Consider the following 18,897-nt stretch of genomic DNA (forward strand, 5'->3'; position numbering starts at 1 on the left):
CCCACAGCCTCTCCGGGCTGCTGAGCCAAACCTGGTTGGGCAAGGGGGGGGGGGGGGTTCTGCCTTCCAAGTAAGCCGGCAGATGCGGCTGGAGAAGACCCCATTCTTGACAGCATGAAGCCCTAGTTTCGGTGTAACCGTGGGCCTTTGACACAACCCCCAACCCCCTCTCCCCCGTGCCCCCACTCCGGGGTCCTCGTGAACTCTCACCCCCAGCCAGCAACACCTGACATGTGATCTTTGCCAAGGGGAAAATAAACAGGAGGCTAGAAAGAAAGTCATAGAACCCTCTGTAGGGCACTGGGGATGCGGGTGGACATCGGGGGCAGAACCCCACTGCAGAAGGTTGAGGTGTGTACCCGCCCCCCCCCACAAAGGTCAAACTATTAATTCCAGAGTATGATCTTATATGACAACAGGGTCTTTGCAGACGTAATTAAGGTAGGGATCCAGTGATGAGGTCACTCTGGATTGGGAGGGTGGGGGGAGCCCTTAATCCAGTGACAGGTGTCTTCGTAAGAAGAGAAGAAGATTCAGACACAGAAAGAAGGAGATGTGAAGGTGGGGGCAGATGACAGATCTAGAAACCTGGGAACGTCACTGGCAGCACCAGGAGCTGGGAGACAGGCCTGGAGCAGGCGCTTCCTTGGGGCCTCCAAAGGGAATGAGCCCTGCCCACACCCTGGTTGCAGACTTGTAGCTTTCAGATCTGCGAGAGAGTAAATACGGCTATTTTGAGCCTCCATATTTGTGGTAATTTGTTCTGGGAGCCCTAGGAAACTGACATACCCACCACCGAACCCTTTAAGCCTTGCGATCTCAGTAGGCTGTACGGGAGGCAGAGGAACAGCCTTCTCTTGGGGGAGGGGAGACCACCTGGGGGGGGGGGCGCTGGAGCCCCGTGTCCCCAGCCCTGGCTTAGCTCCACACCCTGGTCAGGAGTGGGGGCGGGGAGTCTACAGGGATATTTCTGCATCTCTCCCTGCATTAGCATCTGTGAGCAGGCTCCTGGGGCTCTCCCCGCTCTCCAGGGGGCTGTAGGAATAAATAACAAATGGTTTCAAAGAGGATTACGGTCCTAGCGCCACATGACGGAGGCATGGGAGATTAATATCTTGCCCATGCAGCACCACACTAGCAATTTGAAAGCCAGCTTTACCCCAGCACATCCATTAAAGGCTCTGCTGAATTAAGAGCTACGCAGAAGACAGTCACCAGGCGCCGTGCCTTGGTGATCATAATTCACAGGGAAAAATAGTTTTAAGTGAGAATACCCATTGTTGGTGAGGCTACGATGAAGCTACTCCATTCAGACGTTGCTACTTCTGGGCTACACGGCACAATCTTCTGGTGAAACAACCAGGGTAATACAGATCTATAGCCTGGGATCCAGAAACCCTACTTCTAAGTATATCCTAGAGGTTCAAGAGAGCAAATAAACCTAGACACACACAAACCTCACTACAGCCGCTAACCCCCTAAGGAAATGATGTTTAAGTGAATGATGGAAACCCAATAGGGTGTAACGCAGTCACCGGCAGTGAGCGTCCCCCATAATTGGGTGAGGACTGTGGAGAGCTCCCACGTCTCCGCTGGCAGAAGGGAAAGCAGACAGGTGACAGGGGAGGGGTCCCTCTTCCCAGCCACCCTGTTGCTGCTTCAGATTCAGTCCCCTTTCTGGTGAGGACGGCCTGTGTGCACAACGCAGGGAAAGGCTCCGGTGGCAGCCTGGGAATCCCACAGGGTCGGGGGTGGGGGTGGTGCTCTGCCAGGGCCAGTTCTCACCTCCTCATCAATGGAGCTGGAGCAAGGGTGGCCAGCTGGGGGCCAGGCGGCGCCTTCCTGGGGTTTCCCTGTATGCCGACCTGGACCAGGGATCCCGATGACCCTAGACCAGGAGTGAGGCCAGGGGTGTGCACCTGCACCGTCACGAGGTTGGTCTGGGACACAGGATCGGGAGTCCTCTGAGGTCATATCCTAGCTCCGTCCTCTGGTTGCATGGCCCGAGGGAGGCATGGTGCCTGTGCTCCCCCGTGAGGCGCAGGGAATCATATTACCCAATCCTGGGGTGGCGGGACGATTAAGAGCAAATGCGTGCCAGGTTTAACCAGGGGCCTGACAAAGAGCAGGGCTGTTCTTGGACAAAGGCAGCTCTGGTACAAATAATGACAGTGACAGCGATCGTTGCTGCCATCATCCTCACCATTAACCCCATCGTCATGACCACCATCACTATCTTCATAACCACCACCCCCATTACCACCGCCATCATCCCCATCCCCACCCCCATCCCCACTGCCATCCCCACCATCACCCCCATTATCATCCTCCCCATCACCACCATTGCCATCCCCATCACCACTGTTATCCCCACCATCACCCCCATCATCATCCTCCCCAGCACCACCATCATCATTCCCATTACCACTGCCATCCCCACCATCACCCCCATTATCATCCTCCCCATCACCACCGTCACCATTCCCATCGCCACTGTTATCCCCACCATCACCCCCATTATCATCCTCCCCATCACCACCGTCACCATCCCCATCGCCACTGTTATCCCCACCATCACCCCATCACCATCCTCCCTATCACCATCCCCATCGCCACTGTTATCCCCACCATCACCCCCATTATCATCCTCCCCATCACCATCACCACTGTTATCCCCACCATCACCCCCATCACCATCCTCCCCATCACTATCCCCATCACCACTGTTATTCCCACCATCACCCCCATCCCCACTATCACCATCACCACCACCATCATCCCCATCATCACCATGTCACCATCAACATCATCTTCCAACATCCAGATGAAGTGCCAGCTCTTTCTCACAGCACGACAAAAGGCGTTCAGCTATTCAGGTTCCCCCCTCAACTGCCGGGCCCTCAGCTCCCCTGCAAATCTGCTGGTGGGGCCATGGCCTTCTCTACCTGCCACCTGGGACCACTCAATCCGGATGCCCTGGGACAGTGTCTGCAGTTAGGAGGAATTATCTCCGCATAATTAAGTGGCTTGGCTGTAAAAACATGAGGGGCATCCTGGCTGCTGGGCACTGAACATGTGGTCTGTTCTGGGAGGCTGAGGGGCTGCAGGACAGAGGCCGTCCGTTCAGACGCCAGGCGGCTGGGAGGCTGTGGCCATCAGCCGGTGCTGCTGGCCCCAGGACCACAGCTGTCTCAGCATGCAGGTTCAGTCGCCACGTGCCGCCGTCTCTGGCTGGGTGCCAGGCCTAGAGGCCGTGGCTGCCCTGACCCCCCCTGGGGCACTGCCTGGTGTTCAGGGTGTGCCAGGATCGTGCCCTGGATCCGGTGGTGGGTAAGACACTTTGGGGGAGGATCTGCTGGCGGGTAGCCAGTATGGGGGAGAAGAAACGAGGGAGCCTGCAGTGGGGGTGGCCTCTGCCCGCCCCCAGGGAGCCCAGGCTTGGTCCCATGGTTTCAGCGTAAGGACCCAGAGCCCATGAGGTGGGGAGCGTGCCGCAGCTCAGCTCCTCCAAGTGGAGCCTCTGGAGGTTCCTGGGGTGGAGGAGTGGGCAGAAGGGGAGCCCCAAAAGCAGTCCTGGTGGAGGGCAGTGCCAGGGCGGGAGGCGCGACTTCATTCCTGAGCCACAGGGAACTCACGGACTCATCTGGACGGTGGCATTTACCTGTCTCTGCAGCTCTGAGCCCTGGGCACGGATGCCGTGAGGGAGTCGGGTGGTGAGTCTGGCCTCCGAGGCACGGAGTGTGCTGCTTCAAGGGACTGTGGGCACTCGGGAGACTGTGAGGTCAGCCCAGGGCAGGCGAGTGTGCTTGGGGCCCATGTGGGGGGAGCAGGGGGCGATGCCGTGGCACCAGGCAATTTCACCAACACATACAGGGAAACAAGCATTTCCCTGGAGAACGAGGCACAGGCTGTCTGGCTCAGGAAGTGGGAAGGCCTGGGCTGGGGTTGCAAGAGTAGCCCCCATGATGGGTGGGCCCCTCCTCTAAGGACGGTCCAATGCATGGAGCGGGGTCCCAGGGACCATGGCACAGGTTCGGTTTCTGCCCAGAGGGTTCCCTTCTCTGACTGTTCTAGGTCCATGGGCCACGCTTTTGCACCCGTGCCCAGCTCGGCAGAGGGTGCCTCCAGCTGGGCGAACGGGAGCTCCACGTGCCATTGTGCACCCTGCCCTGCCCTCTGGGAGTGTCCACTGTTCCTGATGGTCGCTGACAGCCTGCTTTGGCGCGTCCCCCCTGAGGGCTGAGCCGGGGGCTGCAGCGGTGATGACACAGACATGCCCTGTCCTCGTGGGCACACGGTCTAGGAGGGCCCAGACACCAGCCACAATGGCCACTATGGAGTGCAGAGGCATACAGGAGGCTAGCGAGGCGGCTCAGGGACCCAACACAGGTCAGCGGTCAGAAGCCAACAGGTAGGATTCCTCCCCGAGCCTTGGTTCCTTCTTCCTAAAATGGGGTCGCTGGACTACAGGGCACCAGACTGAGGGGCCTGAAGGGACTTTGCTGACGCCCACTGGCTGGAGAAGCAATGCCGGGTGAAATAAAGCCCTGTATTAGTTAAAGTGCCTGCTCACACTGGGGCTGTGTTAGAGACCAGGGATTCTGGCCGAGTGGGGGGACAGGTGCCCTCGTCTCTGTGAGGGGCTGGGGGAAGGGCCCCCTGGCTTGTGATGCCTTTGCGTGCAGAGTGCTGGGTGAGAGCCTGGGCTGCACCTGCCGCCCCCTCTCCTACTGTTCACACAGGCTGCTACCCCGGGACCCACGTGGGCATACCATGGGGCCCAGCCAGGCCCTCACACCCATACAGCCCAGCAGGTGGCTGGGCACCTCCAGCGGTTACCATGGTTACCAGCCTGCAGGAGGGTGGGGAGAAACCCTCTTTTCTGCAGCCCTTCCAGGGGCACTCTGTGGGCTTTGCCAGAACCTTCTAAGCATGGGTGAGATGCAGCCTGGGCTGTGTGAATGTGCGTGTTTGGGAAGGTGGTAGTACCTGAGGGACCCTCAAGGCAGGGCTGGGGGCGCTCATGGGACCTGGTCAGCTTCCCTCTCCCCACACTGTATGAATGACCCAGCTCAGCCCCACAGGAGAGGCAAGAAACATCTTCTAAAGATGAGCAGCCCCCTAGACGCTTCCTCGCTTGGCCCAGTGTCCTTTCCCTGAGGTCATGCCAGTACCTCTCGCTGTCCCTGCACTTTTTTTTTTAAGTTTCTTTATTTATTTTGAAAGAGAGTGAGTGAGTGGGGGGGGGGGGGCACAGAGAGAGAGGGAGAGAGAGACAACCCCAAGCAGGCTCTGTACTGTCAGCCTGATGTGGGGCTAGAACCCACGAACCGTGAGATCATGATCTGAGTGGAAAACGAGAGCTGGGCACTTAACCAACTGAGCCCCCCAGGCACCCCGTCCCTCATCTTTCTGTATGCAGCTCTCCCTGCCCAGAATGGTGCCCCATCCTATGTCCCCCTGACACTCTGGCTTCAGCCTCATGTCTCTTCCTGACCACATAGGATGCATGCTGTCTGGTGGCACCTGCCCGGCCTGAAGACACTTCTGTTGTGGCCCAAGGGGCACACATGTGTCCCGGACCCCACGTCTTCTCCCCCAGCCGATATGGCCTCATCCACACCTTTTTGGGACAGCGAAGGAACGGGTAACTTCCCGGCACAGGCCGCAACTGCACAGAGCCGGGGTTGGGAGCACAACATCTCCTACGGGCAAGCACAGCTGCTCGGGCTGTGACATCAGGCCTGGGATGGTTGACGCATCTCATCCAAACAAATCCTTTTGTTAGGACAGTGGGTGCACGTCCCTCAGCAGATGCCCCGCGTGCCCTGGTGGCCTCTCCTAAACCCATCTTTCAGCATGAAGGGGAAGCACAGTGAGGGGGCAACCCGGTGCCTCCAAAGTGCCCTGGCCGGGGCAGCTGGGACCTCCTACTCCCCCCCCCCCCCCCCCGTCACCCCTGGCTCCCTTCTCCAACAGGTGTAAACGGGGAGGGGTCTGCTGCTCCAGGAAAGTCAAAGCTTGCCTGTGGCCCTGAAGAAAGGTGGCCGTTTTGGGTTGGGATTTGCAATTCTGTTCCGGGTATCATGTGTCCTTTGTAGAAGCAAAGGGACAGAGATGGCTCCGGGCCTGCTGTCCCTGACACCTGAACACCTCCTGGCCAGGGTGACTAAAAATACCTTCTTCTCATTGAGAGGGAAAGGCAATACCCCTGGGGCTGGGGGGACGGGGAGAAGAAGCCAGGAGCAGAGGTGGGAGACAGGCTACCGAGATGGGGGAGGCGAGATGTCACAGGATGAGACCAGAGGGACAGAGCCCGCTCCTCTGTAGAGCCTGGCTTCCATCAGACAAGTGCACGGACCGTCAGCATCCCCAACCAACAAACCTCATTCCGAGAGGACCACGACGCTACTGACAATGACACCCTGTCACGCTTGTCAAGATAAAAGCAGGATTTGAGGTCACAGATGACACAGGTGTAGCAGGTCACTCCTGGAGAAGTGGGCTTCACGCATTCCTGAGACTCGAGGAAGCCCCAGGGTGCCCTTGGCATCGGAGCCTCCAATGACCGGAGCTTCCCTGTGAGCTGCCTTAGGGAGAAGCGAGAGCCGCAAGTTCACCGATAAACACAACAAGCTGGGAGTGTTTCTCAAAGTGAGGTCTCAGAACCCCTGGACCAGTGCTGGCGAAAGATGGAGCCTCATCAGGACCCTTGGGGGACTGTTTTCGGGTGCCCCTCCCTGCGGTTCTGGCGTGTGCGCCCATGGCCCTTGGCACATCTGGAGCCCTGGGACCCCCGGAGCCCCATGCTTCCCCGCTCTGCAGTCACACTGTGTGCACAGCTACCAGTGAAGCTGGAGAATCAGAATCTCCTTGCTCGTGCCTTCTAGTATAGCCGATTTTCTTCCATCTAGAAGGGGCGGGAAGGGCACTGTTCCCAGGGAGGCCCTGCCACCACAGAGCGTTCAGGAAGGCATGGCTCGCAGGCAGAATTCTAGATCCTTCTGCCCTTGGCTGCATTTGACAGCTTGTGGGCATCAGGGCTGGAGTTTGCTCCGAAGGATCCCCCAGCTGCCGAGGGAACATGGAAACATGCTGCGGTGACGGGGAGTGGGTACGCTCAGACAGCGGCTCAGCAGCCCCCCCAGCGCCCACTGCAAGGGTGTGCGGGTGTGCAGACAGGCGCCGGGCAGACTGGCCTGGCCCTCCAGGAGGCCTGAGGTAAGGGAGGACAGGACGAGGTGCGTCCCTCCATTCACAGAGAGGCTCTTCTCTGCAATGGCAACGGGACGGCACCCCCCCCCCATGGAAGTGGCTGGCTGGGCCCATTCTGAGCAGCCCTGGGGGGGATCGTGAAGTCACTCAAAAGGGGACCCGAGTCACTGCTCAAGCCTTCCAGGGAGTCCCCTGGGCTCCAGGTAGGGCGATCATTTGGACCCCGGCCATGACTAGAAGTGGAAGGTGGCAGGGTAGCCGACATTGACCGGACACCCTGCTACGAGACATGGATCGTCCCTATGCTTTTACTCACATAGTCTCGTTTTGCCAATCCAGAAAGAGAGTGAAGCCAGATGGCTGAGAAGGCGAGAGCCAGAGACTGAGGGAGATGCGGAGCTAACTTCCCACCAGGGTCCACGGGCCAGACTGGTGACCGAGGGCCCTGTGGACAAGACCCGGTATTTAGGGGTCTTTATGGGCTCGGTATTTATGTGCTCATTTACTAGGGAAACTGGCCTAGTGACGAACACTTTGCTGCTCTGTCTTGAACTCGGGGCAGGGATCTGAGAAGTAGGGCATTGCCTAGCTTTCAGCCTCCAGGTAGATGACTGCCCAGCAGCCAGGGCCCAAGATCTCCGTGGAGAAAATGACCAAACTGAGTCTGCAGCATGGGTACGAAGCTGGAGGAGATAGTCCCCCCTTTCCGCTTCTTCTCTTGCCCCAATCTTATCTGTACCCCGCACGACATCGAGAGCCAACTCTGCAGGTGCCTGTGTGCTGGGGTGAGAGAGAAGCAGGCTGGCTGCAAGGGGGACGGCAAGGGAGGCAGGGGCCAGGGATGTGGGCAAGACAGGTGTTGGGGGACTGGCTGTGCTACGAGGGACACACGCAAGCCCACACGCATGCCAAGGTCTCCAGGGTTAAGTACGTGGCGATGATCTGCCAGAGCAGGGAGAGCCTCCTGAGACCACATCCTGTGGGGCTATGAGTTAGAAAGCTGGGTGTGGCTGTGGGGCACCCTCATGGCTGGGGGGCACTGGGCCCAGAGCTCATCCTGGGGATACAGGGAGAGGAAGGCCAGCTCTCAGCTGAGCCCCACAGGAAGTGGTAAAGTGTAAGAAGACACGGCAGCTGTTCATGCCCACCCGGCAGGGAGACTCTCCTACCTGCCAAGGGCAGGCTGAATGGAAGCCTCAAGCTACCCCACAGAGACAGTATGACCAGGTGGGTCACCATTTGGTCCCAGGGGTGCTCTCTCTCCTGGGGAGGCCCTGTTCCCTCTTCCTCCCCTGAAGTGGCTGAGCCAAGAGAGGTCGGCCAAGGACCACCTCTGTTCACAGAGTGCTCCAGAGAAAGGCAGGACCTGGAGTGAATGGAGGGCAGAGTGTGTTAGGCTTCCCTTCGCGAAAAGGGTGGGTTTCCATGTCCCTTGGGAGCTGGGATTGAACCCTGACCCTGCTGTGGATCTGAGACCCATCTGTGTGTGTGAGCTTGGGGCGGGGGGGGGGGGGGGGGGGGATTTCTGGCATTTCCGGAGCTTGCTGGGAAGGGGGAGGGGTGGTACCTGTCTCAGAGTCTTGGCACAGCAGGAACAGAATCAAGGTTTCCTTAGGAGTTAGGAGGCTGGGTCAGTCTTTCCACCCTTCTGTGCCTCAGTTTCCCCATCCTGGCTAACCAGCCCACCTTGTAGGGTGATTTACAAAGATCTGTCACAGAGCAAGGTCCAAAGTGCAGGCCCCAGGATGACCTAAGACTCTTCTCTCTTTTCATCTTGCCAGGTGCCTTGGCCCCTTGCCTTCTCTTTGATGACCTCTTTGGAACCATGGCGCCCTGGCTCTGGGGACCTGCCAGGCCAAGCAGGATGGTATCACTAGAATTCTCTGTGGTTGATTACATTCTCCCCCGCCCCCCACAACAGCTCCCCAGTGACTCAGACACACCCCAGGGCACTGGTTTCCTCTATACATGTCAGCAACATCTCAGAGTGGCCTAACCAAAGGGCAGCTGAATCCAATGGTTGGGCACATCACAGGGTGCTGGCTTCTTCCGATTGGGAGAGCGGAAGACGACCTGGGCTTCCATTAGTGGGGTGTGAAGGGTCTGGATCCACCCCTGCCCTCAGTGACCTTGGAGAAGTCTCTGCCTCTGGGCTTCCGTGGACTCCCTTAGGGGGGAAGATGGCCAAGACCTTTCGCCTCTACGAGGTGAGACCCCCTGGCTGCTGGGAGAGGGGATGGAGGGAGGCTCGGTGTTTCTGGCCCCCCACACCTTCAGAGATGGTCTTCCCCAAGTGCCACCTGCAGCTGCCACTGCCCTGCCCTGTTATTCAGGGACTCCAGGAGATCACTCTTCTCTGGGACCTTTGGGGACATGAAGGTCACTGAGAATGTCGTCAAGGACTAAACACGTGCTGCTTTCAGCCGGAGTCCCCGGAAACGAAACGCGTGACACAGGTTCCAACAAAGAGGAGGCCTTCCTTCGCCACTCTGAGGTGTCCGGTTGCCTTGGACCCAGCACCAACTAACAGAAAGTCTGGAGGAGCACCCCCCCCCCACCCCCCCCGCCTCTGAGCCCCTACCGGAAACTGCCAAATCAAAACTTGTGCCACTCACTTCCTCCTGAATCATTTGGAGATCGTTGGCAAAGAAAGGCAGCCTCTCAGGCTGTCCCCGTCCACAGAGCTCACTCATCCCTCAGGCTCCCAGAGCCCACGGCCGGCTGGGACCCTCGCAAGGCAGGAAGTGGTATCCCGTTTCGCCACACCTGTGGTGTGCAATCACTTTTGTGCCCAATTCTTCCCAACCAGGCTCCACATTCAGACCCAAAGGGTTTTGAGCACAAGACCTGGGTTTCACATTTTTCATAACCCCCCTCCCATCCCCCACGGCCTGGCTCAGTCCTGGGGGGGGGGGTTGCCGAGGAGTGTCTACAGAGTCTGGCAACTGGCAGGGGAGAGAGAAACACAACAGCTGAACCTCAGTTGTATACGGGAGGCCTCCGCCGGGGTTGCTTTCCAGGCAGGAACGAGCTGCAGCCCAAACACCATCACTGCCACTGAGGCTGGGTGTGGATCTGGAGTGTTCCCATGGACGCAACCTGGGGAGCCAATGCCCTCTGGGCCCCTCACTGAGACAGCACATGGGCAGGAGCCCAGGAACTGCACATAAGCCTGGCTCTGCAGGTGGATGCTTTTCCAAGCAACAACCAGGAGGGCAGATGGGACTCTCCACACGCAGGTCCCCCAACCCTGCAATGTGTTAGCAGAGTGGGAGCTTGCTCTTGGCACTGGAAGGGGGATGGCATTTTTGAGGGGGAGGAGAAGTTGCAGAGAAAGAAGAAACCCCGAAACGACAGACCCTGGGACAGCTGTGGCCTGAACTTGGTGTTCTCACTCCTTGGATGTGGATGTATTAATTTCCATAAATGCTAATAGCCCATTTCCCCAAGAGCTATTACTTATGTCATCTCCCCTTGGATGCGGTTCAACACAGGACAGACAAATGAAGGGGAGAGAAGGCAGCCCCCACTGGCGGGTCCCCTGCTCCCCACCCATGTCCCCACCAGGCAGCTCGGGTCTCTTTCCTAAGGTGGCCCTTGTAACTAACTGCAGGGTCAAGACCCCCAGCCTTTAGCCCCGCAGTCGAGTTCTGTCAGGCCAGGAGGCAAAGAAAGTTACCAACCCCGAAAATGCTGAATCACAAAGTGAGGCTGAACAGGAAAGTGGGGGTGGGGTGGGGAGGGAGATGGTGGCCAGGGAGGAAGGCAGGAAAGGGTGCTAAGGGGCTTCCCACCTGGAGCCCCACAGGATGCTCTAGGTGAAGCGCAGTCCCCCCACGGGATCCCCCAGGATAAGCGCCAGGAGGAGCGGAGCCAGGGTGTGACTGGGTGGGAGGGTGGCAAGGTGGGCAGGTACTCTGGCTGCTGCTACCGCAGCACGAAACGGTGCAGCTTCTGGGTCTCTGCATCCTGCGGGAGCAGCAGCAGGTAGGGAGGTAGGGAAAGAAGCGAAACTGAAGATGGGGAAGGGGCTTAGGCACGGGGTGGAGTGGGGTGGGGTGGGGTGGGGTTGGGTGTGTAGGTAGCCCGAGGAACTGGTGCAGGAAGGAAGTGCCAAGGACCTGGGGACCTGCAAGGTGGGGGGAGAGCGCCCACCGAGAGAGATGTAGGGGCTGGGAGCAGACTGGATGGGAGGATGGGAACAAGGATCGGGAGAGAGAGGCAGGATGAGCCTTCAGAAGCAATAAGGAGAAGAGATGGGGAGGTCCGTGGCCAGGCGCGCTCGGATGGGGCTGCGCAGAGGCCGCGGGAAGGGATGGGAAGGAAGGCTGGGGGCAGGGGGAGGCGAGGCTGCAGGAAGGGGAGGGGGCAGAGGTGGGGAGGAGGGCACCCGGACGAGGGGAGGGATGAAGTTTGGGGCAGGGGTCGGGGATGGGAGCTGAAAGGTCGGGCGTGATGGGGGAAGGGAGATGATGGAGAAGGAGGTGAGCCGGCTGGAGAGGAGGTGAGGACGGAGGCGGGCGCGGGGACGCGCTGTGGAAGAGGAGATGGAGAATCAGCGCGGGCCTCGCGGGTGCCCGCCGCTGCTCTCCCGGCGCACGGCGGTGGCCAGCGCGGCCCGCCGGGGTCCCCCTGCACTCACCTGGGGGCTCCAGCTCCGAATCCTGTGCCCCGCTCCGGATCTTCCTTCCCGCCCTGCCCCGGCGACTTTAGCGCCCCCGAATCCCGCTCGCTCGGCCAGGTTCCGCCTGCAGCATCCTCACCTCGTGGGACGCCCTGGGCCACGCCTCTACTGTCTTCTCATTGGTTGGCCTTCACGTCAGTCATATTCCAATTGGCTGAAGGGGTCGTCGGCCATGCAAATCAGGACGGGCCCGCGGCTGCGCCGATTGGCTGGCGCTACGGGAGCGGAGCTCCTGGACTGGGGCTCTGATTGGTCCCTCGGGCCTGCCAGCAACGCTGACGCGGGGCGGGCTCCGGGCGCGAGCGCGCGGCGCGCCGCCTGCCGAGGCTGCTCCCGCGGTGGTGGCGGACTGGGCGACCCTCTGCCGGTCCTCTGTCCTCTAGGCCTGCGGCTCCGGCGGGCTCCCGAGGGCACCGGCGGGGCTCTGGGTCGGTCGTGGGGGCACTTCCTCAACAGCTTGGGCCTCGGCGCGCCCGGCACGGCCGCGGCGGGCGGCGGGCCCGTCTCCTAGGTAACGCAGTCCGCGGCGGGCGGAACCACGCTGGCTGGCGCCGCGGGGGAGGTTGGACGGGGCCCGGGGCGCTGCGGGCGGCGGAGCGGGCTGGGGCCTGGGCTAGGGGTGCTCCGTGCGTCCCTCCGCGGGGACAGGGAGCCCGCGTCAGTGGCATCCCGTCCCCTGTCTTGACCCTTGGTGCGGCCCGGGGTTCCAGTGGGGCTCCTTGGGGCTCACCCTGCGCGCCCTCTGCCCTTGGCCCTGGCGTCCGTCAGCAGCCGCTCGGCTTAAGACGAGAGCGCGGTACGGACGACCTGGGCTTTGCTGAGACCCTGATGAACGTAGGCCCACTGCACTCGGCGTCCCGCTGCCCTTCCCCGGCCGGACAGCAGTGGGGGACTCCTGCAGGGTGTTTGTTCCCGGGTCGGGCCCTCATCCCCTGCTGGTGCATCCCAGAGCCGCCGCCCAGCGGAGATTGCGAGACTCTGGCTCTTGCAGGAGGTTCTGTCTGCCCTGCTGGTCCTGCCTTCCCTTCCGCTGTCCGTGTCGCTGACTTCCTGACCGACTTAAGAGCTGACCACCTGGGCCCCTCCCGCATGCTTGCTCTCCTAAGCGCTCCTAATGAGTCAGAGGCCCCACCTGTGCACATGTCGCCACCGCCTGTCTCCGTAGAAGACCGCTGCATTCTCAGAGCGGTTGGGTCTCCGTGTTGTGTGTGTCCTGTGATTGTGGACAGCCGGCTCCACTTCCAACCCAGTCTCCATCCCAGCTCGCTGCACCCTCACCACCTCTGTCATTTTCATAGATCACACCCTGCCTTCGTTGTGTGCTAACTTATCTCCTGTCTTTCTGCTTCACACCAGATCCATCCCGTGAGGGCAGGGAGCTGGTCTGCTACCTTCAGGGCGGTGTCTCCAGGCCCTGGCGCGTGGTAGGTATGCAAAGAAGATTGCTTGAATGAGCAAATTCAAGGCAGCGCTTACTAGACCTCACTTGCTCCCAGAAAACCTTCCCAAAGCTTTTTGGTCTCAGGCACCCCAAATCTTGTTCACTTCTTGGAAAGAAGCTTCCCTCAGCCTGCACAGCACCTCGTGGCTCCTGCCCGTCTTTCTCTGGTAAACCATTGGGAAACTCTGTCCCAGCTTACCCTGTTCAGCACCCAAGCCCCCTTTCTTTCTGTCCCCTCACCCCCCTCTCCCCAACAAAAACAGAGACTTGATTAGGCTCATCTTCTGTGTGCTGCTCACTCTTGCTCCCACTGGATTTTTAGATTCTTTTTTTTTTTAAGTTTATTTAAAAAAAAAAAATTTTTTTTTTCAACGTTTATTTATTTTTGGGACAGAGAGAGAGCATGAACGAGGGAGGGGCAGAGAGAGAGGGAGACACAGAATCGGAAACAGGCTCTAGGCTCTGAGCCATCAGCCCAGAGCCTGACGCGGGGCTCGAACTCACGGACCGTGAGATCGTGACCTGGCTGAAGTCGGACGCTTAACCGACTGCGCCACCCAGGCGCCCCTTTTAAGTTTATTTTTGAGAGAGACAGAGACAGAGAGACACAGAGACAGGGTGGGGGAGGGGCAGAGAGAGAATCCCAAGCAGGCTCCATGCTGTCAGTGCCTGGACATGGGGTTCAAACTCACGAACTGCGAGATCATGACCTGAGCTGAAATCAAGAATCAGGTGCTCGACTGAGCCACCCAGGTGCCCCGGATTTTTAGATTCTTAACAGGGCACTTGGTGGGTCTTCACCATTGCATGCACTGGAATGGAATAGGTGAGCTGGGGCGCCTGGGTGGCGCAGTCGGTTAAGCGTCCGACTTCAGCCAGGTCACGATCTCGCGGTCCGTGAGTTCGAGCCCCGCGTCAGGCTCTGGGCTGATGGCTCGGAGCCTGGAGCCTGTTTCTGATTCTGTGTCTCCCTCTCTCTCTGCCCCTCCCCCGTTCATGCTCTGTCTCTCTCTGTCCCAAAAATAAATAAACGTTGAAAAAAAAATTAAAAAAAAAAAAAAAAAAGGAATAGGTGAGCAGAAGCAGAGCCCTCTAGGAAACCTCCCAGCCCTCTCATCTTACAGGTGGGAGACAGATGCAGGGAGGGCAGGAGACTTCCCTGAAGCCTGAGGGCAGTGGGGGTAAGCCTGGGTCCTCGGCTGGTGTCTCATTGGCTTCGATTGTAATGGTCATATACGACCAGCTGTGTGACTTTGGCCTGGCCCTTTAACCTGAGTCTCACTGTCCTCGTCAGTGATATTTATCTACACAGTTGCTGGAATAACACACGTGGAAAGGCTTGAGAGGGCCCAGCTCACTGTGGGAACTCGTGAAAACTGGTGCGTTTTCTCGTATGGTTTTTCCCCCAGAGAGCCCTTTCCCTAGGCTCGAAGCATGGAGCCCTCGATGTTTTCTCTTTATTGTTTCCTCCAACCTCAGAGGTCCTTCTGTCTTTCCTCTGTAGCCGCCTTGATTCCTGCACGGCACAATTTAATTATACTTCATCATTGGAAAGATTTTCACTGAGGACCTAGCCCTGACCTCACTGAGCTCAGTCTTGCAGGACAAGAGAGATGGGGAGCCTCAGGGAGCCTGGTGACTTCTGTGACAGGCTCCCTTGTGGGGGAGCCACTGGAGGGGGCTGGGGGTGCCCACCCTGCAGAAGTGGCATCGGATCTGACTTCTAAGGATGTGTGTGGGTTTTCTAGGGGCCTTGTGTATGTGTGTTGAGGGGAGCAGAGAGGTCATGGTATCTATGAGGGACTGTAGCAAAGGCAGAGGGGTGGTGGAGTGGGGGAGGGTCAGGTGGCAGCTGTTCTGTGGGGGTTGGGAGGAAGGGGAGAGTTCTGTGCCTGCCTGGTCTCCACCCCCAGGAGCCTGTGTCTCCGGTGTCCTCTCTCCCTCCACCGCCCACTCGGACTGTCGCTGTCTACCTCCACCTGCCCAGCTCACTGTTTTGGTTGGGTGGCTGTTCCCTTCAGAGCAGATGCCTTTCTGCCTGGTGTGGGTCCTGCTGTGCCGGGGGCACTCCCGTGGATGCGCGTTCCCTGCCAGGTGGACCAGAACGTGAGTGTTCCTCGGCACCTGCCGGCCAAGTGCGGTCGCCGGCAGGAGGGGAAGGAGGTGCCCTGTCAGGAATCTGGGCCAAGTGGGCAGGGTCTTCAGTGGCCTGCAAGGGGGGCACGGCCCCAGAGCTGGGCAGACCCTACAGGCAGCGTGCAGAGGCCCCATTCAGAGGCCTGAATGGCCTCTCCACGGCGCTACACGGCGAGCTTCAGGCTGTCGCGGCGCTCGCTCGGTATGAATTAATGTCCCGTTTTTTTTTTCAAGTTTTTTTTAATGTTTATTTATTATTTTTGAGACAGAGAGAGACAGAGTATGAATGGGGGAGGGTCAGAGAGAGAGGGAGACACAGAATCTGAAACAGGCTCCAGGCTCTGAGCTGTCAGCACAGAGCCCAACGCAGGGCTCGAACTCACGGATCGTGAGATCATGACCTGAGCCGAAGTCAGACACTTAACCGACTGAGCCACCCAGGCGCCCCAATGTCCCAGTTTTATAACAAGTGCACGGGAAGACGTTTTCCCTAAGGAAAAAAAAAAAATGGGAGTCGACTTAATATTGAGACTTCAATTAGATTTTATGAAAATTTTTTGAGTTCTGATGATGAGCCAGGTACCAAGGACACGGGAAAATAGATCCCTTTGTGCAGGTGGCTGGCCAGTACAGGGCAGGTGGCAGCCGTGCCCGTGGGAAGCCCAGCAGCTGGCCCTGGGAGCCTCCCAGAAGGTCTCTTGGGCAGGTGGCCCTCCTGCTGGGTGTCAGGCCTCCACTGCTCGGAAGTGCACCTGTGTGTCCTGTGGCTTTTGTAATGGTACCACGTGCTGGGTGGCTCAGGACGACACAGAGTTCTTCTCTTTCAGTTCTGGAGGTCGGAAGTCCACGGTCCGTCTCACTGGGCCGAAGTCGAGGTGTGGGCAGGGCTGTGTGGGGGAGGATGTGTTTTGCTTTGTGGTCACCTGAGCTTCCCTCTGACCCTCCTGGGTCCCCCACCAGGCCCGCCTATGGAGTCCAGGGCACTTTCCTCACCTGAAGGTCCTTAGCTTAATTTATCATGCCCCCAAAGTCCCTCTTGCCATGTGAAGTCACACATTTCTCAGGTTCTGGGGATTAGGACAGGGACAGCTTTGGGGGCAATTGTTTAGCACAGAAAGCCTTCGAGGGCTTTTCCTGGCAACTCAGCTCCGGTGGGAGTGGGGCTGCCTTCCGTCAGCCTGTCTCCACCTGGAGGTCTGGGTCCTCCCCACCCCCATCGCCGCCAGTCTCCCCTGGGCTGGCCTTGACCTCGGGCTCTCCCTGGAGCGGCAGGCGGCCCCTGGGGCTCCCGGCTGGCTTGGGCAGCTCCTGTCTTCTGAGCAGAGACAACCTCTCCAGAGGGAACCATGGCTGGAGTCCCAGGGGAGACGGTGGTTTGCACACCGTGGGTCACATGTCATCTGTGAGCGCGCCACTAGAGCGCTCTGCCCATAATCGTGGGCGGCCTTCCCACACACGGGGTCGGGAGGGTCATTCCTTAAAACGGGGTATCGTGCAGACCAAAGTAACGCAGGACAAGGACCCCAGTGCATGCATGCTGTCCCGCTCGGGAACTGCCCAGATCTGGTTGCTGGGGTGGATGCCTGCCTGGGGGGGGGGTGGGGGGGGGACCCGGGGTGGGGGGCACTCCCGTGGAGGGACAGGACTCTGTTCCCCGGGCCCTCTGGTGTGGGGGAGCATCTCAGGCCAGTCACATCCGTGCTCTGTGGGCTCTGCTCCCCACACGCTGCACAAAAGCCCTCGTCCTTTGGGTCCCGCTAGAACAGCCCTTCATGCTTTACAGAATCGTTGAGGACTCCAAGGAGCTTAACATCTACCAGGATTTACCATGTTAGGAATGAAAACTGAGAAATGTCAACAATGTTATTGTTCATTTAAAGATAGCGATAGACCTGTTATGTGTTAGCCTGAAGTGTATTTTTTTTACGAAAGCCAACTGTTTCCCAGAACAAAAAAATTAGCAGGAAGAGGGGTGGTTTTGCATTTTCGTAAGTTTTTTTTAACGTCTGGCTTAGTAGGCAGCTGGGTCTCATACAGATTTCTGTTTTGAACCTGTTGAGCTATGTTGTTTTGGTCGCAGTCGTTGAAAGAAACTTGGCCTCACTCAGAAGGGAGGAGTGTTTGGGTAAAAATTAGGGATGTTCTCCTCTGGTGCTCCACCAAAAAGCGGTAGTTTCTTGAACGTTTGTTGCCAAGTAGAGTTTGACACTCTGCCAGTGAACTTGTTATACTCTGGTACCTACAGTCCTTTGATGTGTCCTGCACTTTGGGTGGGTCTTTTACACATGCAGGCTTTTATATCGTTAGGCCCTGCACGCTAGGAGAATACTGGTTCTAAGGTAGGCTCCTCTTCTAAACAGCGCAGATTTAATCCTACAATTTCAAAAGATCCCTTTCCTTACCGTCACCATCCATCTCAGGAAAACCTTCAAGGAGCTGGAAGCTGTCAGGTTCCCGGGGGAGGATACCGATTTCCCCGATTCTGGTTTTTGCCTGAAAGCTCAATTCTTACAAGTTTTCCTTGAAGTGACAGACTCATTTTGTTCACGTCTGTCTGTCTGCGAGGTGCCCAAGTTCCAACGAGCACGGTTTGTCTCTGAGCTGGTCTTTTAGTAAAAACGGTGCTGCTGAGTGACAGAAGCAGCTGGTCCCCCGCACAGTGCACAGATCATGCCCAGCTGACCCCGAGCCGACCATCACCCTTCATTTTGTAGCAGAAGGGCTTTTTTGTGGATTTCCCACATCATCACAAAATACTAGAAATGTGTGTACTCAAGGGCCAAGAAGTGGTGGTTTTCACAGCTTTACCAAAGACATTTAAAAAAATTTTTATCTTTTTAACATTTTTATTTCTGAGACAGAGAGAGATAGAGCGTGAGCGGGGAGGGGCAGAGAGAGAGAGGGAGACACAGAATCAGAAGCAGGCTCCAGGCTCCGAGCAGTCAGCACAGAGCCCTATGTGGGACTCAAACTCGCAAACTGCGAGATCATGACCTGAGCCGAAGTCGGCCGGCCGCTCAACCGACTGAGTCCCCCAGGCCCCCCCAACCAAAGACGTTCTTAAGTGAAGCTTCAGTGTCTTCTGCTGTGAGTGGTGAAGAACACCCAGCGGCCTGAAGGGTTTGGTGCCGTTGCCTTGGGGCGCCCTGAGGCCCCGGCAGCTTCGCCCACACAAATTGTCCATACAGAGAAAAAGGCCCATGACATCTGAATATTGTGGAAATATTTTTGACCTTGTGGAGCCCTTGACAACCCCGGGGAACCGCAGCATCTGGGGACCACATTTAGAGAACCGCTGTCTTAGGAGACCAGATCACTGCCCTATCTTGCTTGTCATTTGAGTGTACAGGATTCAGCCTCTTATTGTGTGTCAAGATTGTGTGTCAGCTGCAAGGTTGACAGTTCTAGAGAAGGTTCAGAT

General features: G+C 58.1%; 2 protein-coding genes across 3 annotated transcripts in view; one reads left to right on the plus strand and one right to left on the minus strand.

The window, feature by feature from the left end:
• KCNAB2 (potassium voltage-gated channel subfamily A regulatory beta subunit 2) overlaps positions 1 to 11,995 on the minus strand; it is an 85,241-nt gene extending 73,246 nt beyond the window's left edge. For both annotated transcript variants that reach the window (XM_047873232.1, XM_047873227.1), the window contains exon 1: positions 11,858 to 11,995. The gene's annotated coding sequence lies outside the window, so the exon portion shown is untranslated. The remainder of the gene's footprint in view (positions 1 to 11,857) is intronic.
• Positions 11,996 to 12,197: 202 nt separating this feature from the next.
• The window catches only part of NPHP4 (nephrocystin 4), a 110,159-nt gene continuing 103,459 nt past the window's right edge, over positions 12,198 to 18,897 (plus strand). Inside the window, exons 1-2 of the mRNA XM_047868911.1 lie at positions 12,198 to 12,410; positions 13,256 to 13,323. The gene's annotated coding sequence lies outside the window, so the exon portion shown is untranslated. The remainder of the gene's footprint in view (positions 12,411 to 13,255; positions 13,324 to 18,897) is intronic.

This window comes from Prionailurus viverrinus, chromosome C1 (genome assembly GCF_022837055.1).
Source record: "Prionailurus viverrinus isolate Anna chromosome C1, UM_Priviv_1.0, whole genome shotgun sequence".
Taxonomy (NCBI): domain Eukaryota; kingdom Metazoa; phylum Chordata; class Mammalia; order Carnivora; family Felidae; genus Prionailurus; species Prionailurus viverrinus.